The sequence below is a fragment of the Mauremys reevesii genome, linkage group 13 (genome assembly GCF_016161935.1).
Source record: "Mauremys reevesii isolate NIE-2019 linkage group 13, ASM1616193v1, whole genome shotgun sequence".
In the NCBI taxonomy this organism is placed as follows: domain Eukaryota; kingdom Metazoa; phylum Chordata; order Testudines; family Geoemydidae; genus Mauremys; species Mauremys reevesii.
This window is the reverse complement of record NC_052635.1, coordinates 32,329,051-32,352,581: the sequence shown is the minus strand read 5'-3', so window position 1 is coordinate 32,352,581 and position 23,531 is coordinate 32,329,051. Positions and strand designations below refer to the sequence as shown.

Below are 23,531 nucleotides of genomic sequence, written 5' to 3'. Positions count from 1 at the left end.
ATCAAACATAGCCAGATCCCTGTCAGTCATCTTTGTGACTGTCTTCAGTAAAGTCAAAGGATTTGAAGATATCTCTTGCTGCTTCCCCGTAACATCAATTAAAGAAGATACCTGTATATCTCCAGTTTCTTTATGTATCAGAGGGGTAGCCGTGTTAGTCTGGTTCTGTAGAAGCAGCAAAGAATCCTGTGGCACCTTATAGACTAACAGACGTTTTGCAGCATGAGCTTTCGTGGGTGAATACTTGCATCCGAAGAAGTGGGTATTCACCCACGAAAGCTCATGCTGCAAAATGTCTGTTAGTCTATAAGGTGCCACAGGATTCTTTGCAGTTTCTTTATGGAGTTTGTTTGGAATTTAAAATCTTATCAAATAGTGCTTCCACTCTGTCCACTGTGAAGGTTTGTTAAAGCTGAAGTTATTTGGGGCATTGAAGAGTGGCATATGATTCTATGTTGATGTGATCCTGCAAACTTTGTTGCAATTCCTTCTATCTTCAATCTTTGTTGCTGTTTTCCTTCTGTTTCTGTTCTTATTTAACACTCCTTACACCTTGTCATGTTCCTCTGTACCAGATATGGACTAGCTACAGAACTTGCTTATCAATGCCACGTCTTTATCATAAGATTCTTTAATAATGACGTGCCAGCTATGGCTGAGGTGCATTTAAATAAGGTATTTTACACACAGTGCTGTCTAGTGGCTGAACAATATAATAGTTTTCCATTACAGACTTGGTAACAGGGCTGTAGAAGTCCCCTTAAGAATATGGAAGATGGGGTGATCAGATGTCCTGATTTTATAGGGACAGTCCTGATTTTGGGGGCTTTTTCTTATATAGGCACCTATAGCCCTCCACCCCATCCCGATTTTTTACACTTGCTATCTGATCACCCTAATGGAAGGTGCAGCACTGATGGGGTGGTTGAACAATATGGGTCCTAGTCTACAATCCTTTTATTTAAATAATCTAAGATTGATGGTTTCTAAGGGAAACTCCATTTTAAAAGACAATGGCTGAGATCCTCAGCTGTGTCTGAGCACCACTGGGTACAGTTGGAGGCCAAAGGTGGCCTTAAGCCAGCTCTACACCGGCCAGGGATTCCCTCAGACTGGGGAAATTTCAGCTGTCAATTTAGGGAAGCTTTATAGCCCCTTCTCAATGCAAAGGAGTTGGCACCTGGCCCTGAATATTGCTCAATATTTTCTTCTAGCTAAAAAGAATCCTGTTATATGTATTAGGAATAAAAGAATCTTGGTGAAAGGTAGCCTGGCACAAGTTGGAGTTCTATGTACTCCAACCTAATAATTCATTCTCTTGAACTCTGTATAATATTTTACATCTGTGCGTAGTGGACATGGAATGCTACTATTTAGATTAGCACTTCACTTACCCTTTGCACTAACTTTGAGCACGTCCAAGGCAGCAAAGATTAAAATATTTACTTTAACTAGAATTTTTATTTTTCCTCTTCTCTCTTCTTGTTTTTATCACCCTTGCTATTTTTTCACTCTCCTCTTTCTCGTTGTCATTGTGTGCTGCTTTTGTTCACAGTCTCACCTAATCTAAATGCAAACCCAACACAGTTAGACTATCAGTGGAATGGAACCCTTTACGTTCAATGGAATCAAAACAAGTCTGTCTACTCTGAAAGGAACTATGTCCAGCCCTCCTCTGATGGAATTAGAAAATCCTTCAGGGCTGATAACTTGTTCACAGCATAAACTTCTCTGGTTATGATATTAGATCAGGTGTATATTGTTCACCAACACAGATTTATGGCCAGCAACAAGATCCTGCTGCATGTTAAAAGAGTAACAAAATTCTTGCTTATAAACATGCCATGTTAGCATTAAAGAAGAGAATGGAGGGAAAAATTACATGAACTCTGGAGTGGAATGATCGAGTACTCAGTGTCATAGGGATTTCTCCTTTAACCTGATATGTTCTTTACATGAACAAGACTTTATTATACAGAATAAACAAGAGGGAAATGAAACCACTGCACCTGGGCTTAGATTAACCTGAAGAGCCTACCTCATGTCAAACCTCAGGAAGCTTGGAGAGGAGCTTTTTGGCAGTCAGTTACACTGATACAGTGTCCTGCTGCTATAAAAAGACAGTATTTTAAAAATATCATATAGCACCAGAAAATGGAGAAGCTGAAAGATCAGACACCCGAACTCCAGAGTACAGATGACTTAGCTATACTGACTTGGTGGTGGTGCCTAAACTTTAAAATGCCATCTGGAAAAATCTTTGGATTGTGTTACTTTATATTATCCAGCAATGAGGTACCACAGTGGATGTGGCATACGATATAAAAGATATCTAGGCTTTTAAAACCACATTTTCAAAAGAGAATGCAATGGATGCAGCTCAAAAATACACGTGTACCCACTAAGTACATGCAGCCGACCACTGTCAACGTATATTTGTGGGTTTTTACAGGTGTGCTAATTGCACATAGATTGTTGCAGGCACACTTATTGTACCCTCATTTTACCAGTAATTGTTTAAGGATTGGTGGTCATGACTTTGGAATTCTAGTGTTAAAGAGAAGCAAGTGTGGGAATGGGGCAATTAGATTATAGGTCCCTCTTTCCCATATTATATTTTTGCCCATCACCCACACAAAATACAGGGGCAAGCAATGCAATATACCTGACTGAAATACAGTGCAATATTGTTTAGATGCAGTTCCCCATTGTGTTCTGTTCTCTCATGCCTGGTTCTCTGAAACAGTTAAAAGAAACCTGTATCCAGGCTCGTCAGGCAACAGGATGAATGTCCAAACAACAAAAAGTATTTGGCAGAAATAAAATGTTAGTGGGAACTTATTTTGAATTACTATTGTATGCTGGGTTGTGCAGTTTTCCTTCAAACTGCCTGTCACAAATCAAAATGCTTCATTTATGTAACTTTGTGATTTAGTGTTTACATACCCAAAAATATTCCAGAAGGTGTCACAAGCCTGAATGAGATCCCTGAATGATAGATTTGGCATTTGCATCTCTTCAATAGCTGAAAAACATAGAAAATCACATGCAACTAGACAGCTTCAATATCACATGCAACTAGACAGCTTCCTATAGGCTACATATCTGAGAAGGCTCAAAATCAGGGCACAGTAGGAATGAACTTAAATCCCCCTTCCAGTTACTCCTAAAACTGGAGTTTTGGCCAACCTTCCAGGAGTTTTGGCCTGCCTTCCAGGAGTGTATTATGAATTAGGTAGTATCCTTTAAACAGCTTGTAAGCCATCTAGGGGCCCTCTCTGTCTTCTGTGTTTCAGAAGTCACCTTAACCCTGCCAGAGCAATACTGGTAGGATTTGCATGTTGTACGTAGTTAATAACCATGGTTATTTGGCCCAACTGTGCCCATGTAGTTCATTCATATTAAGCGTTTGTTGTGTAACAAACAAAAGAAACAGCACTTATGTTGCTGAGTCACCTCCACCCCAGCCTTCATTCCAGACACTGTCAATGAAGAGTAATACATTACATTTAGTTTTATTTTAAAAATTTACAAATAAAAAATAAACAGATCTGTATGTTATCACAAACACATCTCATGACTCAACAATGATGTAACTCTCTGGTTCTCCCTTACCCTTCCTCATTCTTTTTTGTTGTTGCTGTTATTGTTATCATCCATTGCTGTCTTTTGTCTTATTTTAGGGACCAATCCTGAATATGTGGACTCCAGTGCAAGCAATGGGAGCCCCTGTCTGAAAGGGTGCTCAGCACACTGAATGATGGGCCCTTGTATTGTAACTTCCATGTGGTAAGGACTGTAATTTTCTGTTTGTCTGTAAAGCCCTACATGCTGCTATAGCACTAAAGAGATAAATATGCATTATTACAAATAATTAACTGATTTAGGTTCTGCCAGGTTGTGTTGGCTACACAGGAAGACCATAAAAGTTATTTTTAAAGGAAAAAAGCAAAATTTTAGCCAAGCTATGCTCTCTATGGGTGCTGTATTAGTGTGAAGAATGTGTGGAACTAACTCTTGCTGTGTAACTTTTGGAGGATGGCAGAATACTATTAAATAGATTATGCAGTATGTTTATGAGTGTAATATTTTAAAAAGGGATCCCATGTGGTAAATAATGATTGAGGAGGTAGCTGAGCAGGGAAGTACAGCAGAAAATTGTAAGTTTGCAGGATGTGCCAGACAAAGGGACGTTTACCCATTTCAATCCCAGATTTTACTCTGGGAAACTTCCACCTATTTCAGTGGGATTTTGCTTGGGTGAGGAATGAGTTAAAACTGAACAATGTCCGAGGCATTTAGCCCACAATGCAGTTTCTTTCATAACAACCATATAATGGAAACCTCGGGGTGGTTTCTCATTTGCAGCTCCTGCTTTCTAGAAGCAGCACTGCTAAGCCTCTTCTCCCCTTCCCCCCACACTTGTAGACTTGTCTCCCTGCCAATACAACATTAAAACAATGCTTTAAAATTCATACAGTTAAGGCCTATAGCATGTGATGTCATAGCAGTGGCAGCAGAATTCTTTTATTATCATCTTTTTAAATGAGAAGAAAGCTATTAAAATCTTTGATCATTTTCTGATGCTGCACATCAACATGCCATGCAGCAAGAAGAGCCCAGCATGGGATTGTACACTTGCATTCTGCCTAAAGAAGAACTGTACACAAAAGAGGGCATGTTATTATGGTGTCTCATTTGTGCCAGATATTTGTTTTACACTTGGGAATCTGACTTATATCCAAAGCTGGCTTGACATAAACCCAACAATTGCCCATACTTTTAAAAGACATGTTTATATGGAGACATATTCATTAACATAAGTACTGTTAATATTTGCATTTATACTAATTATATATATATACATATAGTATATCTATATCTAAAGGGCTTAAAATCTAAACCAAGGTCTCTATCTACCTACCAAACAAAAAACAATTTAAATACCTGCCAGCCTAGGAGATTCAAAGTTTTGATCCCTATATACAGTAGAGATGTGCCTAAGATACACAGTTCAAGTATGGATCCTGATTTTAAGCCCACACATGTTGTGGGTGGGTGATTCTTTTACTTGGGTTTTTGGATTGCTAGGGGCCAGCATCTAAACCCAGATGTGATCCTGGTTTGCGTTTCAAGCCCCTTAAATCTCAGGGGATATCTGGATTTAGGGTTTTGGTTTAGGCTCAACACTAACAAATGCACATGAAGTATATAAGCAGGATATGCCTTGGTAACACAGGAGGCATAATCTTATTTATTCTTGTTTAAATGTTTAATCTCAGGTTGAGTTAGGGCAGCTAAAAATTGTTTATTGATGGTGGGCAGGAAGTTTGGCATTAAACACAAATTGCCCTCTTTATGCTGATGACTTCAGGTTCTATCCAAACCTAAACCTTTTATCTAAAATGTGGTCTGTCTTTCTGTCATGTCCTTCTGAATGTCTAGCCATCAGCTCAAGATCAACATGGCTAAAACAGAGCTCCTAATCTCCCCCCGGCCTTCCAGCTACCTCCTTTCTTGATTTCTGTGGAAACCACCACCATTCTGCCAGTCACTCTGGCCTGTTATCTGAGTGTCATCCTTGACTCGGGCATCCCACCAGGTCCTCAGATCCAGGACATAGCTAAATCTTGCAAATTTCTGCATAACATCCCTAACGTACGACCTTTCTTATCCACCCACACAGCTAAAACTCTTGTCCAAGCTCTCATCATCTTGCACCTCAATTACTGCAGCATCGTTCTCCCTGGCCTTGCCAAATGCAATCTTGCCTCTCTTGTATTTATTCAGAATGCTGCTGCAAAAATAATGTTCTTAGCCCATTGCTTTGACCACGTCACCCCCTTTGCATCCATACCCTTCTCTATCACATCCAACACAAGCTGTTTATATTTACTTCCAAGGTCCTTCACGGTCAATCCCCACCCTGCCTATCATCTCTCATTCTCTGACAAGTTGTCGACTCCTGCCTCTGATTAGCCCATAATACCAGCTCTGTTGCCCACTTCTTAAATATTCAAACAAGCACCTTCATGCTTTCCCACTGAAGTCAGCATATTGAATACTGCAAGATTGGTGCAACTGTGGAAATAGCCAAATAGTGGGCAAGATACATGGAGTATATCTGTATGTTACAAATTCATGTATATCCAATAAATGCTATATATATACATATATGTATATATAGTGGGTGAATTATAGTAATTTTACAATTACTGCATGAGACTGCAGTAAATCTTGTTATATGGTTTGACAAGACTATTTCAGTCACCTTGTGCAAAAGGAAGTCATCAGTTGTGAGAGCTTAAGATTTTGTGACAAATTTCAAGGTGTTATTTGACCTTTCTCATAAAAACCACAATTGAAGCATGTCATTCCTGCATGCACATTGTATATGTGTACATAGATATGATCTATTGGTACTATCATAACTTTGTGGCTCTGGTGAAATTACAGAACATCATTAGAATGAAGGAGACGATGCTGAGAGTTTTTTCAGTCTTTAGGGGTTCATTTATGCTGTAATAAATTCCACAGTGCCATCGGAAAGGTGGAATCTAAACACTGTAATACAGTAATATTGAAGTATTTGTTTTGCTTCCTCTTTTCCTTGGCTGAAATGCCAGCAAGGGAGTGTTTTTCTGCTTGGCAGGCAGCCAGTAGTTTCCCAGTAAATAATATGAACCCTGTCCTGCAGACTAAAGCTGTACATCACTTCAGAAAATGTTCAGGCCCCTGGAGAGCTCAAGGAACCCTGGCTTACAAAGTGTGTCTGGAGAAGATTCTTTTCCCAGCAACTTGCCACACTTTAAAACTGTGTAAGGTTCTCTCTCCTCACCTCTTCCCCCCTCCCTCAAATGACTCCTTATGCTCCTCATCCTTATTAATTATTATGCTCTTTTCCCTTCTCTTCCAGTGTGAAGACAGAAAAAGATTAGCCACTAGGACCCAGAAAAAGAACCCTCAGTAGCCGCATCCCAGCAAGGCTAGGCCAGATCTAATCCCCATCCACATTGGTACCTGTCTCTTGTGGTGACACGTACCAACTTAGTAGCTGCAGGCAGCCTGCCTACCCACCTTCTCAATCAGTCTCAGACAGTGACATGGGCAGGGATTGGTTGCAGTTGATGTAGTTATTTTGGTTTTTGGTAATTGTGGTGTCATGAGTAGACTCCTAAGATATCTGAGAAAGTCTTGTGAGATCATTCAGGCCATTCCTCTGCAAAGGCAGAGTCCTTCGGCAAAGGGTATACGAGTACTAAATTGATATCAGAGCAACACTAAAGGTAAGGCCATGAAAGCAATCGATTCTAAACCTCTATCCCCTACAGGATGAAATAGATATATATTGATATCAAGGTTGACAATCCAAGTGGCTACATACATACCTATGTGGATGCCCTGGGCAGAAAAAGGGAACTCCTACATCATGAAGGTCACAGTTACGTGTGACTTCTGCTGGCTTCTGTATGAAAATTGACACAAGAAGCTTCAAGTTTAAGATGGACAGATGTGGACAGATCCTGTCTGCTTCTGCACAGGTGAAAAAGTTGGGAGGGAAAGAGTGGTGGTGTATATGCAGGGGACAACAAAGAAGAACCTTGGTGCTTCTTGTTTGCAAGTTGTAGGGGAGCAATAATTTTGGCCAGATAGGCAATACACCTCGAAGAGAGTTTGGCTCATTGAGGTGGATAATCAGGGTGATATTCACCTCTGGCACCTCCAAAAAGATTTAAGAGCCACTCCTAAGTCTAGTCTCTGCAATTTCCTAGGCAAAATGCTTCCAGCAGCTGCTGCTTCAGTGTTGCACCTCTCCACACATTCCCAACCCACAGCATAGCTCAGACTTTAAAAGCCACAAAAGAGCCCAACTGTTTAGTGAAAGGATTGCATGCTTGCATGGACTTGAACACAGAATAGATTAATTAATCAATGTTTGCAAAGCCTTTGAAACTGAAAAGTGCTGTAGGAGTTACGGATTGTTATTACTGAACACTTCCCAGTTAGCACTGAAGTTACAATGCCTTTCCCCATACATGTTCCCAAGAACTAGATGGGAAACATGAGGCTGCAGTTGCTCACAATCACAATCATCAAAGGATATGTGAGGGCAGAAAGTGTCCTATAGCTGTCCTTACAAGGAAAGACTTATCTTGAAGTCAAGTTGGCAACTGTCTTATCCTCCAAGGTCTGTAGACAGCTGCTTCCTCATGTATTTGTAACATGTTGTTTTTTTCCAGCTAACATAGTTACCAGTTGCCAGAAAGTGATGTGTCCCTATGGCGGGAACACAGCAGTTCACTTATCTACTGGTACTTTCAGCAGTTAGCACTGTCCATCAAGCATTTTTGCCTTCTCAAGGGGGTCAGGACCCAAATGGCATCCCATGTTGTTTCAATTCTACTTTCTCTGAGAATGAATTTGCTTCCTTAGGTAAATTTACTAAGCTAGCTAAATCTAGGCTAGGGTCTTGCAATACACCAAACACCTTCATTTTCTTGAACACTCATTACTAGTGTGAAAAGAAATTTCATTTCCCACAGTTTGCAAAAGGTGTTAGGTTTCCATAAATCTGCCTTATCTTCACAACAGAAGCAAATCCTCTTAGAAGTGGGGTGTTTTTCTGATGATCAGTATACTGGGTTTTGCATTTGTTCTTCTCCCTATATTTCATATAGAAAATCCTGAGCTGCAATAGTCATACATCCTTTTCCCTGGAAAAAAGTCTGGAAATGTTCAGATCTGGTGTTTTAGTTTGGCTCAACCTAAAAAAAGCCAGGTGTAAAATTAAGAACTGAATCCAAGTTTAGATTCCAAATGCCCCAAATTTGGTGGGGTGTTTGGATCTGGGTTTTTGTTTTGGGTTCACTGCTAATACCCAGTTTCTGTAACTTGATAGTATATGTTTATTGGGAAAGGTAGTTGGCAGGCACAATCATATGTGAAGACTTTAGAAAAACATTTGATTGATATAGCTGATTCATATCAATAATTATTTTCAAATTTACAAATAAATCATCAGCATCTTTCTTTGCATTTCTGTGAACTGTGTATGAACTTGAAATGGGGGAACTTGTACAATTACTATATAAAACACACACACACACACAAATCCCTGTTGCTGCCAATGACTTTCAAATGCCCGCTAAAAACAAAATTCCAAATGCTAAGATTTTGTGTATGAATGTGTGTGTAAATGGCAAGAGGTGTTCTTTTCCTGATGACTCGGCCCTGTACATGGAAACAACACCAAAATAACACTTGCTTGAACAGTTTTCTTTGGAGATTTCAGACTCTTCTCTCTATAAGATGCTATTAATTAGGCACGGAACTCTTTTGCATGAACAAAATATAAAGCTTTCCATAGATACATTGCTCTTTACTCTGAACACTGAGGAGGACTGTTTATTCTTGCTGCACAGTCTTTGGTCTCATGAACTGTAATTGCTTACAGCTTTACCTCTGTGCTTATTGATAATGCATTGTTTGACCAATTAGTGAAATCAGCTCATTCTTCACTCTAAGAGACTTTCAGATAGGATCTTAGATGTGTCTTTGAAGATTTTGAGATGTTTGTTAAGAACAAGGATCATGTTTAACAGCCCTTTTAACTCTCTGTATGATGGCATAATCAGAGCTTTTAAATAATATTGATTGTTAAGTGTTTGCTACCCATAATGAATCAGGACATAATTAATATCAATTATGATTAACAGTGATTAGTGATGTATGAAGTGATTATTTACTAGTGCATATATGTCTAAATACATTAACAAGGTTATTAATAATACTTTGCACTTATATGCACTTTTTCATTTAAGTACTTTTATTTCCAGTTTCACAGATAGGAAAACTGATGCACAGACAGGTTAAGTAACTTACCCAAGGTCACAGCAGTCTAGCAGCAGAGATTGGCCACCACATCAAAGAGCTCTAGTTTTACTCTGCCTGGCATGGTGGTGTTGTGGGTTCTTCATGCCTGGATTGCATTAAGGCAATATGTGATACTGATGAATTATGCAGGGAGAAAGTTCATATTTCTTCATGGCACATGTTTTCAATCCTTAAAACTACAGAGCTGTAGAAACCTAAGTAAATGATCATGGGGAAAGAATGCACACCGAAAACAAGCTAAGGAACTAACTTTGCAACAGGCATTTTGCTTGCTTGGTGTATGGCTTTTTAGAGAAAAGGTTTAAGGCATTAAACAAAAGGTCTAACGGAACAGTAGATTTGTGGGTAAAACAGTGGATTGAGACTCTATATATCTGTCACAGACTTCCTGTGTATAACTTTGGGCGTCATTTAACCTGTCTGTATCTCAGTGCCCAGTCTTCTGCTTGTATGTTGTATCCTTTTCTTCCATCCTTTATCTCTCTTGTCTATTTAGAATGCAAACAATTCAGGAGGGTGAGTATCTCTTACTTTGTGCATATCAGCACTTAGCCCAATGGGGCTCTGACATAGTAATAATAGTAAAAGCTACAGAGTGGTAAGACAGACTCCCCAGTAGTGGTGGTGGACTCCATGGCCAAGTCTACACTACGGAACTACATCAGCACAGCTGCACCAATGCAGCTGCGCCACTGTAGCATATCTGGTGAAGACACGCTATGCCGATGGGAGAGCATCTCCCATTGACATAGTGACAGTGTGGATAGCGCTTAAGTTGATGTAACTTGCATTTCTCAGGTGGGTGTGGATTTCCAAAGGGATCCACACCTCCATTCAAGTTTTTTAGGAGTCTGCAAATGAAAAGAGGTTGAAAACCACTGTTCTACAGCAATGTTTTAGTCCTCACAGTAGATAACAGGTACATGCCACTTTGAGAAAGTGCCTGCCTACCAGTAATAAAATATTATGCCTATTACTATAAGCATTTCTGCAGTAGAGTGAGGATTGAGTAAACCATATGGCTTAGTTTCAGTCATGATACTTTTTCTGCTAAACAGGACTGAGACCTGCTGGTCTTCTAGACAGAGTACAGTCAAGAGCTGGGATAATGTGGGTGTCAGTGAGAGTGAAACAGCTTTAAGATGTAGACTGGTGTGACTAGTACAGGACTCCAAAAAAGCATTTTTTTAAAAAAGAAGGGGGGACATTTTTGTACCAGATTTGGATCTCACTCATTCTGGTTGTAAAAGTTAAAACCAGAGTCAAAGTCAATAGAGTTGCTCTGGATTTCTACTGCTATAAGTGAGATCAGAATCTGGCCCTTTGTTTTTAAACATTGCACCTAGGACTCAATTTTTGTTGGTAGTTGTGTAACATTTATAATAGGTATTTATTTGTTTTGCTTAATTCCACAACAGGCTTCACAAGAAAATACAAGACTATTTAATTATCTTTAAACTGTTTAAAGCTGCAAAGAATTTGCATAATTCTCTTGACCGTTCTTTTTTAAAAAAAAATGAATCTGGTACTGTCTAAAGGGAAAATTTCATTGCCCAGATCCCATGGGTCTTGTGTGGAGAATCAGATGAAATGTAGGGAATGGCATAAAAAAAATCAAAAGAAATAAAGACACCCCCCCTCCCCAAAATTGGTGTAGGCCCCTTAAAGTAAAACTTATTTAAAGACAAAAATTTAAAAGATCTGTTTTCTTTGTGTATGTTTTCTTCTTCTCCCAGCTCTCATACAGTTAATTTCTGTAAGGCACACTCATGGGGAGGGATAGCTCAGTGGTTTGAGCATTGGCCTACTAAACCCAGGGTTGTGAGCTCAATCCTTGAGGGGGCCCATTTAGGAATCTGAGGCAAAATCAGTACTTGGCCTGACTAGTGAAGGCAGGGGGCTGGACCTGATGACCTTTCAGGGTCCCTTCCAGCTCTATGAGCTAGGTGTATCTCCATATATTATAAAACAAATGAGAAGGCAAAGAGGAACTAACAAGGGAGAGGGCTCACATCCACACTTAATGCCTGAACCTGCCACTACATTGATCAAGACAAAAACCCAAAATGAGGGACTCTATGTAAATTATACAGACAGCTTTTTATTATGGAGAATGTCTCTTCTAAAAAGTAACACTTTCTCTGGACTCACTTTCATGATTCAGCATCTCTCTGATAGAATGAATTTGCAATGAGGCAAAGTAATAAATATGGATTGGCTGGACCTTTGCTAAAAACTTTTGAAGTTAAAAAACATGCAGAAACCCTTAATGCTATGTGAAAGGTATTCTTGAAACAATTTCACCAGTACAGCAGAACCCTGAGATTTCAGGAGCATCCTCTCCACATGAAATTTCCAGCACCAAAGTCCTCTAGCTGTGTTTGGATAAACTTTTGCCCCTCTGCATGCTTATTAAAACCTAGGGTAATTCTCTGCTCACTCTAATATCAGGTGTTGGTCTTTGACAGATGATATGTTTTTTGGGGGGTAGGGAATTTAATTAGTTCAGGGCCTGGTTCCCTCTGGAGTAGAGAGGGTGAGGCACAAGATGCAATTCTTGCTTAGTCCCATTTCCCCTCCCCGCCCTGCACAAGACTAAACACTAGACCCGCATAACAAGTGAGCACAGGACGCAGTGCAATTAGGCCAGTCGACACTAGTGAGGACTGTGATTTTACTGGCCATTGGCTCAGGTGATTGCAGTTACTGGGTGCATATTAGCACAGGCTTCATTATTCTCTTAATTATCCTCCTACCTGCTACACTGCTTGGCTTCTTCCTCAGACCCCTGTTCCACATGAGGTGTGTGTCCGTCCAGAAAAAGTTCCTACCCCAAAGCATCCCTGGGGATCAGGGGAGATGCATGGGGGTGAGGGAGAAAGAGGGGTGATGGAGGGGGAAGTAGACACCAAGTGGGGTAGGAAAACGGTGTAATGGGTGGGGGGGGGAGTGGAACTAGGGTGTAATGGGGGGGATAAGAGTGGAAGCGGAGCAGCTGGGGGGCAGGCTAAGGGGAAAGAGGCCTGGGGTAATGAATGGGGGAGGAAAACCCGCGGACAATGAGGGGGGAAACGGGGGTCCTCATTCTACAGCCCCGCCCACGTCCTCTCCCCGCTGCTGCAGGCAGCCGGGCGCTAGGCTGGGGGGCCGGGGCGGCAGGGGGGGATGTGGCCTCAGTACCCCGGGCGGGGAGGCGCCGCCAGAGCAGCGCTTGGAGGAGGCGCCTTGCAACAGATGGGTAAAGCCGGCTCCTCACTGAGTCCCGCATTGGCCGGCGGCGGCAGCGGCCGAGCGAGGCGCCTGGGAGCCCCCCGCAGGGAGGGAGAAAGGCGCGGCAGCTGTGTGGTCCTGCAGGCAGGCGGCGGAGCGGACCACCCCTAAGCCCTGCTCGGGGCGGTGAGGCGGCTGCCTGCCCCCAAGGTCCGGGGGCAGCTGGAGGTCGCTGTTCGCTCGCCCAGCTGCTGCGGTGTCCCTGAGCTGCTGGGGGCCATCTCTGGCCGGCCCTCCTCCCCCGGTGCAGTAAGTAACCTCTCCCCCTGCGGCACGGGGGCTGCAGGGGTGGGCACAGCGGAGCGCGGGGGGAGAAGTTGACGGTCTTTCCGCGTCTGGGGACTGGGGCCCGGCTCTTAAACTGCCGCGTTTGCCTTCTCCGTGCACTTGAGGCAGGAGAGTCAGGGCTGCTTATTCCTGTGTCCGGCGCTTAGCTTCTTCTGCTAGTGTGACCTGTAAAAACTGGGGAGCGGCAGAGCCCAGTCAGGACCCAAACCAGTGCAATTCCTCAGGCTGCAAGAGGGTCCCCATCAAAAGGATGCTGTCCTCTGATTGTAAAGTATCAGTGCCTAGTGTAAGGAATTATTCACAGCTCTTCTTCTCCAGCGTGCTTACCAGAGAGGGAGGGAGGTTTCTTAGCTGGGGAAACTGAGATGCAGTGAAGAGACTCACCCAAGGTCACACAGCAAACCCGGGGGGTGGAGCTGGATGAAGTGCTCAGGTAGGATAATGTGGGCTATATTGAAAACTTTGATCCCCAGTTCTGTGCTCCAGCTGTTAAACCACACTGTGAGATGACTGCTGGAAGAATACATTTTCGTGAAGTAGTTTTCTGAAGCATTGTGTATAGGCATGAAACCATGGACAGAGAGCAATACCAGTTCTGTGGCTCATCTCCTCCAGGTTTGCTCTTTTTACTATCTGGGGGTAAATATTAGGCTCCATAAACAAGGACACAAGCCACTGAAGAAAGAACCAATGTTTTTTCTTTCTTACTCTCTATCACCAGGCATTTTAGTGTCTCTTACACTGAATGTTTTCCCCCAAACATTTTAAGATACCCTAGAATTTAATACAACCAGGAATTCAAAGGCTATTACAAATGACAATAGCTTCTGTTGTTCATAGCTCCCTGGCCATATGCACAGTAATTCAGACAAGCCTAAACTACAATTCTCTAATAAGCCTGAATTTAGCTATTTTATGTCCTCAAGCTGCCAAGTTCTGACATCCTCAGTTAGCATTTACTCTTGGTATGTAACCTCATCCTTGGCTTCAGTTTGGTCCCTTGTCACATGGAAGCAAAGCTCAGCCCTACTGATGCTTGGAAGAGTGATGTCTCCTTTTATTGAAACTTGCTGTCATGGCCACTCAAGCTAATCTGTGACTCTGGCTGTCCAGGCCAAAGTGGTTACTTGCCAGAGCCCAAGTTAAAGATGCTATGGCTCAGTTGATGATGCTGGATGCTTCAGAGAGAGGAGGAAAAAACCAAGCAGAAGACAACTGCAAAGGCTTTTAACATGAGGGAGAAAATATTCCTTTCAGATCTTCAAAGGTGATGATGCGACACACTGGAGCACGAGATTCACTTGCCTTTTCAGCAGTCTTAGCTTGCATAATGGAAAGTACTGCAAATCTCATTCTTGTCCTTAACAGAATCCAGCCATTGCCCTTTATTTCATGGTGTGGGGTAAAACGTATCTAAGACTTCATTATTCATTATTATATATATATATACATTATTATATATACCTCAGAGTTTCTTCTGACTCCGCCCTTATTCAGGCTAAATAATCCCAGTCTACACTATATAAGAGCCCCCCCACACACATACGTGCTATACTTCTAATGGAAGGTATGTTTGCTTTGATTGTAAAAATCAGTATCCACCCAAGTATGGGACAGCACCATGCTCAAGTCCTATCTTTGAGTAGCAATTTCTACGTTCTTCTCCTTAGCAAACTCTAGATAGGTTAGAACAGAGCCAGTGGTAGGTATAAGCAGACTAAGCAATTGCTTAGGGCTCTGAGCAACTCAAGGGCTCCCTGTTTTGTTTTTTTAGTATGCATTGTGTTGGGAGCTTCCTCTCCTGCCCCCAAATATTCCTGTTTAGGGCACCCAAGGGCTAGCACTGCCTCTGGGTTAGAAAAATGTTGGCTCTCCCTGTCTACAGAAGTAACCAATCTGCTTCATCAATTGGAACATTACAGTGGACCAGAGAGAGACTGCCATATTTTATGTAAACTTCCTGCATCCAACCCCAGTGACTTCATCTCCAGCAGCTGACACACAGGGATACCAAATGTGAAAGAAATCAGCAATCCCTTTGCAGTGAGAGAGAGAGAAACAACTGAAGGAAAACCAAGAATATAATAATCTAACTTCCAAAAGTAACTGATCTACATATTTGGTTGGATGGTGAAAATGATCTTCCTCCTATTTCAAATGAGAAGAGAGTGGAATACAGCAAAATCATTTCATATATACTGAATGATATATATTCTGGGAGACTGGAATTAATTATGCTCAGAATGAAGAGTGTTTAATTTCTGTGAAAAATACAGTAAAGAAGAGATTCACAGGCTAATAATCCATACTTCTTACTGGCCTTTCCCTTTATCTAGTAGTAATTATTTGCCTCTCACAGTAGATAGGTACAAGATGGTTTGTGCAACGAACCTTACTTTTATAATATAGAATATAATTTTCATAGAATTTTGTGGAATTCTTTTAATGTATATTCTCCTTTTTGTCAAAATTTGTTGAAATAATTCACATACCCCTTCACCCAGCACTAGGGTTCTCAGGTACTTTACCTCTACATCTAGTGAGTAAAATCTGGCTCTAGAGGGTTGCATAATGTTCTCTGATCACTGCCTAACTACTATTTGCATTTTATGGTTGGCATGTGTAACCTCAGTGGTGCAAGAACAAAAGCTATTTTTGTTTTTTCACTTCTCAACTTTGCTTCCCCCAACTCCTCAGGAAGCAGTTGCTTGCACGCGAAAAGCAATGCCAGAGCCAGTATACACAAAGCAAAGAAGTCACCACCATCACCTCATCAGCTTATGTTCCTGCTACAGACAAGAATAGGCAATACAGAATGGCATGCTCATTTAACAGGGCATTTAGTCACTTACAGAACTGAGGGAGAAGAGAAAATTTTGATCAAGTGCGCTGGGGAAACCCGTGAAACATGATCACAGTGCTCCCTGTGACTTTTAATGACTTCTAAATTCTCATGCAGTATCTCTAATTATAGAGATAGTCAGGAACTTTTTGAAATACGTTCATAGAAATATGTAGTTTCATCAACACCAAAACATTTTTGCAAAGATATATCAATTTCAATGAAGGGTTTGTCAGGACAGTTTCTCAGGTCCAGTGTGGACTTTTGAGGGGGAGAGAGACTGACCTATTTGATCTGAAAACAGACATTTTGACACTTTAGAAGACTTTTGGGAAACTAAAGGTTTTAGGATTGTTTCAGCATGGAATGAAAATGAATTTTGAAGCCGTGAAAGTTTTAGTGAAAAGGATTTGTCCTCCTGCCAGCTCTACTTAACAGATTTGAAATAGCTCTTGTCTTTAAAGTATAGCAGTTTCCAATGTTTGGTGGTTTTTTTGGTCTGCCACTATGCAAAAAATAGTGTATAGAGAGGAGCTGCAGAGATGAGGCAGCTTTGATTACAAAGAGCGTTGAAGATAACTGTCAACTAATAGTTAGTCTTTGTATGCAGGGAGAAGATGTAATTTGAGGAGATTTATTTTATAATCTGAATTGTTTAAATAAAATGTTATCACTGGAAATTAGCTTCAGATTTGTATTGGTAGTTTCAAAACTTTTCTGCAAAGACTGATACTAAAGTTATGTAAGTCCTGCACAAGGATGGAGAAAAGAATTGTTGCATTCACTTTTGAAGGAGCAAACACCTTCTTGCTTATATCATAGTTTAGTAAATCAGAGATTTTATTACAATTTCTTGTGAGGAATCATGCTTAACTTCCAGTGTTCACATAGGCACGTGAAAAATCTATGCACATTTTGAGTGGTCCCAATTGATGTCTGTTTGGGATCCTGATCTGTGCACACTGATGCCTACATTTGTGTGTATCCTGCTATAGCCATTTGGAGTTTTGGAGACGCATCTTGTTACAAAATCACAAAATAGACACATGTGAGTGACACTGAAATTCTTCCCTATATGTCAATTGAACAGTTTAACAACTCATAACCCCAAATAAACCTTTTATGTACTTAAACAAACAACCAAAATCCCACCAAATGTCTGGTTCAGATAAGTTACTTTTCATTTGCTAAGCCCCAGTGAACAGGATTTTCTGTAATGATAAATATTGATGAGCTTGCACTTGACCAGTCTGGAACATTGGCTGGCTTCTCTTGGGGTTGGTTCTGATGTGAATTTGGTTTTGGTGCCTAGCAGGAATGTGTAAGGGGAGAATAATAAATAACAGTACTACAAAAGATCTAACTATGGACCCTGCTTGTAGGGAACATAGATATAGAAAGAACTCTGTTTAAAGCAGGTTGAAAGTTATGAAGCTATTATTACTCTGTTTTTATATATATTTATTTATTTATTCATTTATATTTTTGTACAGCTCCCAAAAGTGTGCATGGTGCCATACAGATAGACCATTTCTGCCCTGGCTTTATAGTCTAATTTTAGACATGAACAACCAATTGGAGAATGGAATGGTGTGTGGCAGGAGAGAATAGTATATTGATGTCTTTAAATTGAAATTCCAGTTATAACCACAAAGACATTCTGTGGGAGATGCAAAGACTCCTCTAGTAACATTCTCTTGTTAGTAATGAGTTTGTTTAAATTTTGTTTCTGTTGGGGGATGAGGGGAGGAATGGAAAGAGACAGATGCTCCTTGGCCAACAGTAGTGAGCAAGAATCTCAAAAGGGAGACAGAAGTGACTATACTGCACTCATCTCCCCAACACACCTGCAGTGCTCCTTTGGGCAGTTAAGGCTATATGGATTTTAGAATGGGGAGCAGCTGGTCTGAGTGACTCCCTTCCCTGGCCAACTGGGGGATTTCCAAGTGGGAATCCATTCAGCAGTTAATATCTATTTATTTCTAGATTAACTATCCATAGCTTCCCACCCTCTCCGTAGGCATTCTAACCACTCTCTTATGAGCCAGTTTGCCATGGATTAAAGGAGGGTTAATGAGAAGCAGAGTGGGGCATGCGTTCTGCCTGGACTCCCCAAGATCTGCTAGGTAGGGATGAGTTTTCCCTGGGAGTTCTCTGGTTCTTCACAGTGAGGGTATGTCTACACTGCCCGCCGGATCAGCGGGTAGCAATCGCTTTATCGGGTATTGATATATTGCGTCTCATCTAGACGTGATATATCAATCCCCGAACGCGCTCCTGTCGACTCCGGAACTCCACCAGAGCGAGCGGCGGTAAGGGAGTCAACAGGGGGAGCCGCAGCCGTCGATCCCGCGCTGTGAGGGTGGGAGGTAAGTTGAAATAAGATACTTCGACTTCAGCTATGCTATTCACGTAGCTGAAGTTGCGTATCTTACATCGACCCCGCCCCCTAGTGTAGACCAGGCCTGAGTGCCACAGCTGCCTCCTCCCTTTGTATGGGCACAAACCACTCCTGAAAGGAATTCCATTGGGTTCTCCACACAGCCATTTAGGCAGAGTTCTCCCCATATGTACGCATGCAGCTTTTTCCATAGGATGGTAGAATCAAAGCCAAAGTTAATATGCCAGTAAGATTTTTATACTCCAGCTTTGTTATTGGCAACCTTCCGCAGCACAGTCCGGTGGGGTGGGTGTGAATGGGACAGGAGCGGTGGGTGTTGTCGTGGAACTGCAGGTTGCCCCTAGGAAAGATTGAAAGCTTCAAAACCAGGAAGCACAAGATGCACAGTTGGGGATTGGGCACTAATGTGTTTAGTCCTAAAGGCCCCAATTCACTGCTGACCTGTGGCCTCTTTGCACCACATGGCGACCTCCCTCTTTTAGTTGCACAGGGCATTTGTGGGTGGAATAGGGCAGAGGAAAGTGGGGTGGATCTGAGGCAGGTGGAGGCATGATGGGGTGGAAATATGCTCCAGCAGTTATGTTCTCTGACCATAGGCCATATGGGTCGCTGAAGCTGGGCTGTAATTTTGAACAGTCTCAGGAGTGCTTCATCCAGTGAGGAAGTTCTGCTCCTGCTCATAGCTTCTCTCTCTCCTGTTAATTCTGGCCATGAGACTCTAGTGGAGTGCTCAGAGGAGTGAGGGTAGTAGGATCAGGATCTTATTTTGCTAGAGCACTGAACTAAAAATCCTCTTTATCCCTTCCCTTGTACCCCGTTTCCCCCCTCCCAAAACTAAGTTAACATATTAATGTTCATCTCTACAACAAGGTGTGGATTTTTAATTGTGGTGTTGGAATATATTTTGAGTCCTCTTATTTTAAATATAAATTGAGAGAATGATTTTTTCATAGATTTAAGTACAAGAGCCTTTGATCTGCATTTGAGCATAATCATTTTGCAGGGGTACATGAGGCTTGGGATAGGACAGAATTTGTCTCACTAGTCCTAATATGCTTCTGTATTGCTATATGCTCTCCAGTGTGATTAACTATTCCACTGTTTGTCTCCTAGATGATACCTACAGCTCTGCTTGTGGATGTATCCCTAAACAATTATTAGTGTCTTCATCATTTCAAAGTCCCCACCCCTCCCACCCTTAGCACATGGAATTTAAATGAAATTGCTCACTTATCTGCCTTGCAGGTTTAGTATTTTGTGCCTACCTCCTAATTGGTTAATAGGGACCATTCAAAAGTGGATCTAGTACGGTGTGTTAAAATCTCATATCCTTGAAAGTGCAGCCATTGTCTGAAATGTATCTTTTCCCCAAGATTCCATGATATGTGTATTGGTTGTTTGTAACACCAGTGTCAAATTAAATTGTGAAGTAAAGATTCTTGGGTCAAATTCTGGCCTCCATTTTGCACCAGCAACCCAATGATTCTGCAAGGGGGACACTGCCTGGAGCATGAAGTATAACTGAATGGCAAATTTTGCTGGTGGTGTAGCAAGTTCCTTTCTTTACTCTCAGTAATTGCGTAGGTATTTCTGTCAATTGTCTGTGCATATTTTTTTCTTTTTCCCCATCTTGGATCAGTTACACTGGGCAAAGAGATGCATTCCACATTGATTCCCGGAATTGTCCTAAAATGATTCCCTTTTGGGTTTAATAATACAAAAACTAAAATTTGATATTAAGCTAACTTGTTTAAAACTATTATAAATTATGATCTGCATATTTGTTGACATGTATGAACTAAATTTTAAATGTGGAAAACTTTATTTTTTTTCTTCAGCTTGTTTGTTTCTTTTGCCTAAAGTCTCTTAGGGGCATGAAGATCTATATTTAAGGCATAAGGAGTAGTCATTCTTCCTTTGGAGCAAATTGAGTGTTTCTCATGATGCAAATGGTTTCTAGATTGCTCTATGCCAGACAGATTGTTGTTGTTTCATTAGACTGGGATTTGAAAACCTTTTACTACTGCAGACCTCCAGATCTGACACTGCCAGGTACATGGTATATGCCTTAAGGTTATATGGGTGGGAAGACGGATTTGTTTCTAGAGACTTGTTAATGCAGGAAAGATAAAGCTCTGTTTCATATGTGAGTGGACTGGGGTGGGTGACAAGAACAGACTAATACAAAACTAGATGGATTATCCAATGGGACGGTTAGTTCCTTTGGCGCAGACTTCAATACTGAATGTCTGGAATGAAGTCAGTGGGATTCTTTCAACTTCAATGGGTGCTGGATCAAGCCCTGAATAACTGCCACTGCTCAGCAAAAGCTTTGATGCATGAAGACTTTCCTTTGTGATTTGTGGAAAAACTGTGTTCTGAAGTGTACATTTGGTCCTAAAGTAGTGCAGAATTTGATCTAGAATGGCTTACATTCTTTTCAACACCACTGAGATTAACAAAATAGCACAAGTTGTAAATTAGGACAGAATTTGGCCCTTTAAATACAAATGTCATTATTCAGGTGGTGTCAGGGAAGGAGAGATCAAGGTCACTAATTGTAACACTTCTTTAGTATCACCAACTTGTTTGTGTTATAAACAAATATATTGCAGGTATTTCTGTTAGTGATCAAGATGCTGTTCATATCCAGCTGTGTTTAGCTCCCATTGCTGCAAGAAAAGAGTGGGATTTTCCTCTTTAATTTTGTGCAACACTAGTTGCATGCATTTTTAACTATACATTCAAACAGACTTGGCTGTGCATATTAATATTTTTTAAATAGTTGTGTTCTTTTTCTTTGGGCAGAATTAAAAAGAAATTTTATTTTTCCCAACTGTTTTGTTCAGTAAATAATAAAGCCTGTCACTCTGTCACAGCACTATCAGCATTAGAATGAGGGACTTTAACAAAGATTTCGTTCTACTACATCACTCTTTGTTTCAGGTGAGAAATAGTACAAGACTTCAGGTATTTTTGGAAAAATTACACAGTATTAATACCTAGGAAAGTTATACAGCTGGCAAGCTTGTTTCAGATATAACTCATTATTACATGGCAATTGCATTTGAAACATCTCAAGTTGGGTGGAAGGGTGAAAATACATAACTGGCACTGGCGGTGACTTTGCAAAGTGTCTTTAGCCACATGTATCATCTGGTACATCTGTGAATTCCACTGTACCTCCAGAAGGTAAAACAGAATTAAAATATTTAGGGCTGTCAAGTGATTAAAACAATTAATCGTGAATAATCCCACTGTTAATACTAGAATACTATTTATTTAAATATTTTTGGATGTTTTCTACATTTTCAAATATTGATTTCAATTACAACCCAGAATACAAAGTGTATAGTGCTCACTTTATATTTATTTTTTATTACAAGTATTTGCACTGTGTAAAAACAAAAGAAATAGTATTTTTCAGTTCACCTAATACAGGTCATTGTAATGCAATCTTTTTATCATGAAAGTTAAACTTATAAATGTAGAATTATGTACAAAAAAACCTGAATTAAAAAATAAAACAATGTAAAATTCTAGAGCCTGCAAGTCCACTCAGTCCTACTACTTGTTCAGCCAATTGCTCAGACAAGTGAGAACAGGCATTCTCGTGACACTGTTGTAGCTGGCATCGCAACATATATTTACATGCCAGATGCACTAAAGATTCACATGTCCCTTCATGCTTCAACCACCATTCCAGAAGACGTGTCCATACTGATGACGGGTTCTGCTTGATAACAATCCAAAGCAGTGCAGACAGACACATTTTCATTATCTGAGTCAGATGCCACCAGCAGAAGGTTGAGTTTCTTTTTTGGTCCTTCAAGTTCTGTAGTTTCCACATTGGAGTGTTGCTCTTTTAAGACTTCTGAAAGCAAGCTCCACACCTCATCCCTCTGTTTTTGGAAGGTGCTTCAGATTCTCAAACCTTGGGTTGAGTGCTGTAGCTACCTTTAGAAATCTCACATTGGTACCTTCTTTGCTTTTTGTCAAATCTGCAGTGAAAGTGTTCTTAAAATGAACAACATGGGCTGGGTCATCATCCGAGACTGCTATAATATCAAATATATGGCAGAATGCGGGTAAAACTGAGCAGGGGACATACAATTCTGCCCCAAGGAGTTCAGTCAGAAATTTGATTAAAAAAAATGTGTTAATGAGCATCGTCAACATGGAAGCAAGTCCTCTGGAATGGTGGTCAAAGCATGAATGGGCATACAAATGTTTAGCATATCTGGCACGTAAATACCTTGCAATGCTGGCTACAAAAGTGCCATGCAAATACCTCTTCTCACTTCTGGTGACGTAAATAAGAGGGCAGCATTAACTCCCTTAAATGTAAACAAACTTGTTTGTCAGCGATTGGCTGAACAAGAAGTAGGACTGAGTGGACTTGTAGGCTCTAAAGTTTTATGTTTTGTTTTTGAGTGCAGTCATGTAACAAAAAAATCGACGTTTGTAAGTTGCACTTTCACAACAGAGTGCACTACAGTACTTGTATTTTTCAATTCACCTCATGCTATTTTATCATTTTTACAGTGCAAATATTTGTAAGCAAAAATAATATACTTTGATTTCAATTACAACACAGAATACAATATGAGAATGTAGAAAACAATCCAAAGTATGTAATAAATTTCAATTGATTTTCTATTAGTGCAATTAAAACTGTAATTAATCATGATTAATTTTTTTGGTTAATCGCATGAGTTAACTGATTGATAGACAGTGCTAAAAATATGATCCCTGTGGAAGACATGATGAAAACAATTTTGATGCAACTTACTCAAATTCTCTCTTTATTGTGTCAAATGTTGGTAAGCTGATAAA

The 23,531-nt window shown here is 40.7% G+C and overlaps 1 protein-coding gene and 1 long non-coding RNA gene across 8 annotated transcripts in view; one reads left to right on the top strand and one right to left on the bottom strand.

Moving 5' to 3' along the window:
• Window positions 1-2,944: 2,944 nt before the first annotated feature.
• Window positions 2,945-12,255, bottom strand: LOC120380943. Its single transcript, XR_005587882.1, has 3 exons — window positions 12,046-12,255; window positions 9,883-9,979; window positions 2,945-3,025 (listed from the first exon to the last, which is right to left on the bottom strand). It is a non-coding gene; the product is annotated as an uncharacterized LOC120380943 (long non-coding RNA).
• Window positions 12,256-12,650: 395 nt separating this feature from the next.
• SULF2 (sulfatase 2) overlaps window positions 12,651-23,531 on the top strand; it is a 241,725-nt gene continuing 230,844 nt past the window's right edge. For 5 of the 7 annotated variants that reach the window (XM_039498878.1, XM_039498875.1, XM_039498881.1 and 2 more), the window contains exon 1: window positions 12,651-12,696. The gene's annotated coding sequence lies outside the window, so the exon portion shown is untranslated. Of the gene's footprint in view, window positions 12,697-13,175; window positions 13,414-23,531 lie in introns of those variants that run through there. The other 2 variants (XM_039498877.1, XM_039498876.1) reach the window with 1 other exon arrangement.